Source organism: Pteropus alecto, unplaced genomic scaffold, assembly GCF_000325575.1.
Source record: "Pteropus alecto unplaced genomic scaffold, ASM32557v1 scaffold50, whole genome shotgun sequence".
NCBI lineage: Eukaryota > Metazoa > Chordata > Mammalia > Chiroptera > Pteropodidae > Pteropus > Pteropus alecto.
This window is the reverse complement of record NW_006431918.1, coordinates 18,019,852-18,027,076: the sequence shown is the minus strand read 5'-3', so window position 1 is coordinate 18,027,076 and position 7,225 is coordinate 18,019,852. Positions and strand designations below refer to the sequence as shown.

General features: G+C 38.0%; 1 protein-coding gene across 7 annotated transcripts in view; it reads right to left on the bottom strand.

Moving 5' to 3' along the window:
- LOC102889295 (probable ATP-dependent RNA helicase DDX60) overlaps nt 1-1,045 on the bottom strand; it is an 87,559-nt gene extending 86,514 nt beyond the window's left edge. For 2 of the 7 annotated variants that reach the window (XM_025042980.1, XM_025042984.1), the window contains exon 1: nt 596-850. The gene's annotated coding sequence lies outside the window, so the exon portion shown is untranslated. Of the gene's footprint in view, nt 1-595; nt 851-875 lie in introns of those variants that run through there. The other 5 variants (XM_015585128.2, XM_025042985.1, XM_025042982.1 and 2 more) reach the window with 5 other exon arrangements.
- Nucleotides 1,046-7,225: the final 6,180 nt, after the last annotated feature.

Below are 7,225 nucleotides of genomic sequence, written 5' to 3'. Positions count from 1 at the left end.
CAACCCCACTGCTGCAAGGACTCGAATTCTTCCAACAAACTGAATGAGCATCCAGTGCCTTGATGATGGCAGCCCCAGCAGACACCTTCGTCTGGACCTGGTGAGATGCTTAGTAAAGGACTCAGTTTACCTGTGTCATGACTTCCAATCCACAGAAACCATAAAATAATAAATTTCTATTGCCTTAAGCCATTAAATCTCTGATAATTTGTTATTCAGCAATAGGAAACTAATGTATGCCGCTTGACCACGACTACACTCTGTTAACTGTTACTTAAGAAATAATTTTTTATTGTGTTAAGCCACTGAAACTTAAGGGTGCATAGGAATCACCTGGGAGATCTTATTAAAATGCAGATTCTTATTCTACAAGTTTTGAGTTGGGCCCGGGATTCTGCACAGAGGAGGAAACTGCTTGCTGCTGTCAATGACTAAGTTTTATTGGCTGCGCTCAGTTGCGATGTCCCTTCGTTGTCCTCAGTATCTTAGATCGAGGGCACAGGCACACTTTCTTTGAAAAAGGGCCCTTTAAAAGCCTGAACACTCCCCTCTCCTTCAGACTTCGGACCTTCGCGCTCATTACAGTGACCCTTACCTCTGCTTCTTCCCAAGCCCTGCATTCCGAGAGAGCTGGAAACCAGCTCACCACTGCCTTCCGGAGCCCAGTGGCCTCCGAAGCTCCCCGCACCTTCGACTCCGTGCACCTAAGAATGGTTCCGGGACACCTCCCCCTTTGATGCGAGACCTAGACTCCCCGCGGAGACTTAGACGTCTCCGCTCCAGCCTCCGCCCTAGCGATACACTTCCCTTGACACAAACACCACCCGCAACCCAACTTTCCGTTTCGGAGCACCACTCCACTCCTCGCCCCGAACCTGGGACTCTCGAGACAGGGACCTACTGCGTCTGAAGAGCCCGCTGACTGGTGCGTCCTGCAGGGAGAGCGCGACAGAGAGAGGACCGAGAGCAAAGTCTGAAGGAAGCTCCAGAAGGACCCTGGACCAGGGCGATGCCCTCAGCCTATCTTGTACTAGGCAGAGAGTTTCGGTTTCCTTTCTCATCTCAGAAGTATTTAAGTTTCGTTTCCCGCCATCACAATCCGGTGAGGCTAGTTTAGGAAAAGTGAGTTTCAGCATCTTTCCTTTTAATTTGAGCTTTAAGAAAGAGATAGCAGAGGCAACAATATGGGCTTTGGAATTTGGACATTATGAAATAGAGAGAAATGAAGCAGAGAAATGTGGGACATCTAAACAAGGTAAAATCAAGTAGAGGCACAATTTAGAAATAGATGAAATATAAGACACAGTGAAATCTGAAATTCCACTGTGAAGGGGGGGGGGGTCTTGCTGCTCCACCTTTATGCAAAAAAGAACAAAAACAGTATGTGAGAATACATGAACCTGGAGTTTCTATTATGAGAAGCGAATGATTACTGTTCTGCATGAACTATATTTGGAGCTTTTATGGGCCAAGAAACACCATTAAAATATAAATTAAAAATGTAACATGCTCACTTTTATTTCTGCTTTAATTGATGTTATTTTCTGCCTGTTGATGGTTGCAATTTGGGTTTCAACACTAGCCTCTCTTTTTCATGTCCTAGTGTGTTTAATTTCATGAATGCTACAACTGCAAATATATCAGCATTCTAGCAGGTGGGAGGTGGGGACATCAGTGAAGTTCATGTAGACTTCGTAACCACAAGCTGCTATGTGCATGTGAAAGATAAGAGCAGAGGTACACGCACTATTCCACAGGGAAAACAGAGGAGGAAGCAGTAACTGACATATTTTCTTAAGATAAATTGGAGAGTCAAGCTGTTAAAAGAAAAAGGCGGAGTTGGAGAGGATGGACATTTTTCACATCCGTCAGGCTTTCATTTTGTTTATCTGCAAATTTGTGATGTGTTTGCTGCTGATGACATTGAAAGGAACTAAGAACTTGACATATGCCTGACGTAAAGTTATACTATATTCATACTGGTCCCTCATGAACATATCTAATGTACTTGCCTGTGGGAAGCTGAATAATGCACCCCCCTCTCCAGCCAAGAAGTCAATGTTCTAATTCCTGGAAACTGCGAACATGTTAACTTTCACAGCAAAAGGTACTTTGAAGAATAGAACAAATTAAGGATTTTGAGATGAAGAGATTATGATGGATTACCTATGTGAGCTCACAGGGTCCTTACAAGAAGGAGGCAGGAGCAAAGTGTCAAGAGAAGGCAATGTGACAACATGATAACAGAAACAGCATCAGTGAAAGAATGTGATGCCACTACACTGCTGGCTTTGAAGGTGGAGGAAGGGACTACAAGTTAAGGAGTCAGGTTGTCCCGAGGCTAGGAAACAGATTCTTTTATAGAGCCTTTAGAATGAACCAGGCCTGGTGCTGACGCCTTGACTTTAGCCCAGTGAGACTGATTTGATTTTTGAATTCTGACCTTCAGAACTGTGAGAGAATAAATTTGTGTTATTTTAAGCCACTGAATTTGTTGTAATTGCAGCAATAGAAAATTAATACTCTCTTGTGAACTAATATACAAAGAAACTGATAACATACTAGCAGCAGAAATAATGGGTTGTGTTATAATAAGTAGCATTAATTGAGTAGGCTTCTGTATGCTAAGGAATATACTAATATCTTTACATTTATTCTTACATTATTTCTCACAATTTCATGATGGGTGTACTATATTTTATAGATGAGCCAAAGCTTAGAGGGATAACACAGCTAGTAAATGGTGCCAAGATTCAAAAGCTAGTCTAACCCAAAGGTCTATCTACAATCTTTTCTATTATATGATCTCAGGAAAACATTCTATAACTGAAAGTCTTTCCTTAATGGACAAATTATTTTATTTTGCTTTCTTTTTTTGGTAAATTTTTGAAATGTTAAGGTTTTTTTAGCATATACAGAATATTTGTGGTTGTTTGGATTTTTAATGACAAGTAAGAACTCAATAAACCTTGAACCAATCTTTTTCAATTTCCCACCCCAGTGTATTTAACCAATACACAAAAGTTCTAGTCTAATTTTGCTTTTCCACTTCAACAACCTACTCCCTTGAGCACATCCTGGGCTCTGTCCAATCTTGATCATCGCTAACCACATTTTACTTTTCAGACCTCTCCCTTTCACTCTCTGCACTTTCGCCTCTTGGGACTCCTAAGAGTTTGTTTTGTCAGCATGACAACCCGAGTCAACACTTCAACCTTCCCCTAATTAACATGTTCAACTGATGGAGCCTAGTGATTTTCCTTTATATTTTTGCCTGCAATTTGATAATCTGGAACAATTTACTTTTTTTTTTTTAACTTCTGAACACTGATGGAAATGATCCAGTTTGTCACATCAAACTGTTTACAAACTTAGCTGATATCTTTTTTGTTATTTTCTCTCAAGCTGTTGGCATATTTTACAGTGATGGTTACACCCTGCAGCACTTTATATTCTCCTTAAGTCCTGTCTAATTGCAGAACATCTGTTTTATTCAGTTCCCTCTCAACTTTATGATAACTCCATATAACATCTTTATTTAGAGTCTGAGAAGAATACACCGTGCGCCACCCATATCCAATATAACTAACTCCCTATGATCTGGATTTGGTTTCCGCCTCAAGCATCTCAGTCATTATTCTTCAGTATGTTGTACCTTCAACTTCACCCTTTCGACTAAAATGTAGTGTTTATTCTGCTATCTTTAGTGGTCCACACCCATTGTCTGTGTTTCTCCTGCTATCTTTAGAGTTTATTCTGCTATCTTTAGTGGTACCCTTTAGTGGTCCACACCCAATGTCTGTGTTCCTTAGTGTTTATTCTGGTATCTTTAGTGGTACCCTTTAGTGGTCCACACCCATTGTCTGTGTTCCTCCACCCTCCTGCAACTCCTCAGGCCCCTTTAATCCAGATCTGCTCTGAAACTGCTCTATCAAAGATCACCAATGATGACTCAATGATTGAGATATCCAAACAATGCTTATTTAATCCATGATTCATTTACTTCTCTCTACAAAATATTTGAAAAATTTTTCATTAATCTCTCTTTTCCTAAGAGCCTCTTCTCCCTTGGTTTCAGCTACAGTAGTTTTCTTTCAATCTATTTCTCTTCCTACCTTTTCTATCAAGATTAATGAAACCATCACATAAAACCTGCTCGAGTTAGAAGCCCAGAAACCATTGTTCATCTGCCTTAAAACTCAGTGAATTTAAATTCTTAACACTTTTGAAATCTAGTCTCCTCTCTCTCATTTTCCAAAGGCTAGAGCAAGCATCACCATTTCCCCTCTGAATGACTGACAAGGCCTATTACCTTCTGACTCCAGTCTATCCCTCCATTCCATTTTCTACCCTGGGGCCAGGTTATCTATTAGCATGTAAACTGGCACATCAAGTCCCTGTTAAAATATACTTCAACAATTAATCATTGCTTTCGGATTAAATCTACCTGTTAGTATTTCTTCTCTTTTTAGAACCCTCCAAGTGTTTGATATGCCTCCTTTCACCCTGTTGGTGTGGGATATAAAAAGAAATCATAATCTACCCTAGAGTTATAGGGATGGCCAAACACAGGACACCCGCCACTGGACAGATGTGATTTACAGTAGTTTCTTAGTCACATATACTCACAGCCTGGGGCAGGAGGAGCCTGCAGACCACGCAGGGCCACACAGGACTTGAACTTGGGAATAAAGTGAAAAAGGTAGGACAGTGGCAGGCAGACTTTGTAATAACTCGAGGGTGTGGTGGCCCCAGGACTGAGCAGGACAGCTCAGGATTTCATTGTGGTGCTCAGAATGGCACACAATTAAAAACGTATAGATTGTTTATTTCTGGAATTTTCTATTTCATATTTTCAGACCACAGTTGACCATAGGTAACTGAAACCACAGAAAGTGAAACCGCAGATAATGGGGGACTACTGTCTTAGCTATTCTATAATAGCACACATTATTTAGTGACTGCTGATTCGATGGAGCCAGTAATTTTCATTATGCTGAGTTTGGGTTTGAGGACTTGAATTGGGCCAAAGTACTGAGGGTGCCATAATCCCCTGTGAAGAGCCATTCATTGTTTTCAGGTTTAGGATCATGACAATTTGGGCTGTTAAATGGAGAAACGGTGAGGATTATCACCCCATCATTCATTAGGTCATATGTAATTAGGTCTTATGGTTCAATTCATGAAAATTATTTGTCAAGAATACAGCAGTTTAATACTATATTTTTTTTTTATTTTTTCTATGCTTGTTTCTAAGCTTACTTGACATGTAGTTGTAAGAAATTTCAATATGACTTATTTTTCCAGATATAGATTTGTTTTAAAGCCAAGATTCTTGTATGCTTTATAAAAATTATAATACCAACATCTTTCATTACAAAGAGTTCAGCCTTTACTAAATTTGTTTAGGATTTCATTGTGTGATCATAACCTCAAGATTACATTTACAAATCATAAATAAAAATATGGTACTAACAAATTTATATGAATACTGATAGAAAAATAATTATGTCCACAATAATTTATTTACCTCTTTATCCTGCAGAAACAAATAAAACATTCAATCAAAATTACAGATGCAAGTATAAAATTAAAATGAACACACTGGGTCTGTCATATTTCTGCCACGGGCTTTTCAACACCTGCTGATTAGTCAATGAGAAGAAACATTTGGGGCTGAAGATATGCCAGTTCTGTGAAAATTCTTTCTTAAAATAGTGCTGAGCAAACTGTTAGTCCAACAGAAGTAGATAATGGACAGACCTCAGGATTTTGTGTGGCATAGCAACCGTCTTCAACGGCTGGCATTTTTTAAATATTTAAATCCCAATTTGGTCCAACAGCTGATTTCCTCCTCTACCATATTCTTCCTTCATTTCTGTTTTCCCAAAGAGTAACGACCACATCCTTCCACATTAACCTTTCTTTTCCTTTGGTAAGAAGCTTTTGAAATTGTTGTACAGCTGTCCCTAGTTGTCTGACAGTGACCACTCCACTTGCAAGTTTGATACTCCCTGACTAAATATGTCCATGAAGCATGTAAAATGCAAACTTCAAGAGAAACAATAGGCTGTGAGTTTTGATTTAGGTCAAATAAGTCTCAAAGCCATTTTTAAATATCCAATTATTTTGGTAGGTTTGCCTTTCCCCTCTAGTGAAGAAAAAATAATAATAAACTATCTTATCCAATTCAATTTAAAACATTAAAATCTTTATATCAATTCAATTTAAAACATTAAAATCTTTAGGCATTAAAAAAGATGTTTTTATTTTTAATAATGCACTCAAATTATAAACATAAAGGATTTCTTCTTTCCATTATCATTCTATAATGAGTTTTTTCTATGCTATTATAAACATTTAATAAACATCACTTTTTATGACCACTTTAAAATTCCATAAATTTACTTAACATTTCCATAAATTGAAGATCTAGGTTGTTACCAATTTTTTGTTATTATAAATAATGTGTGGGTAAACTTGATGTCACATGTGTCCTCAAAGAAGAGTTGGACAGGATGGGACAAAGGATATGAACATTTTAAAGCATAAACACTTAAAGTGTGACGGTAATCCACTTATAAATGGATTTAAAGATTTGGAAATTCAGAGATAAGAGCTGGTCTGGAGTAGAGGCCACTTTGTTTCAGGGATTTAAAGTCAGAGATATCAAACTATACTACAAGGCTACAGTAATCAAAACAGCATGGTATTGGCATAAAAACAGATACATTGATCAATGGAACAGAATAGAGAGCCCAGAAATAAATCCACAGCTATACCCTCACTTAATATATGACAAAGGAGGTAAGAATATAAAATGGGGTAAAGACACTCTCTTCAATAAATGGTGTTGGGAAAATTGGACAGATACATGCAAAAAAAGAAGCTGGACCATCTTCTTACACCATATACAAGAATAGACTCAAAATGGATTAAAGACTTAAATGTAAGTCCCGAAACCATAAAATTTCTAGAAGAAAACATAGGCAGTAAACTCTCTGATATTACTAACAGAAACTTCTTTTCAGATATATCTCCCGGGGCAAGGGAAACAAAAGAAAAAATAAACAGATGGGACTAGATCAAACTAAAAAGTTTTTGTATAGCAAAGGAAACCATCAACAAAACAAAAAGACAAATGACTGATTGGGAGAAGATATTCACCAATGATACATCTGATAAGAGGTTAATATCCAAAATATATAAAGAACTTATACAACTC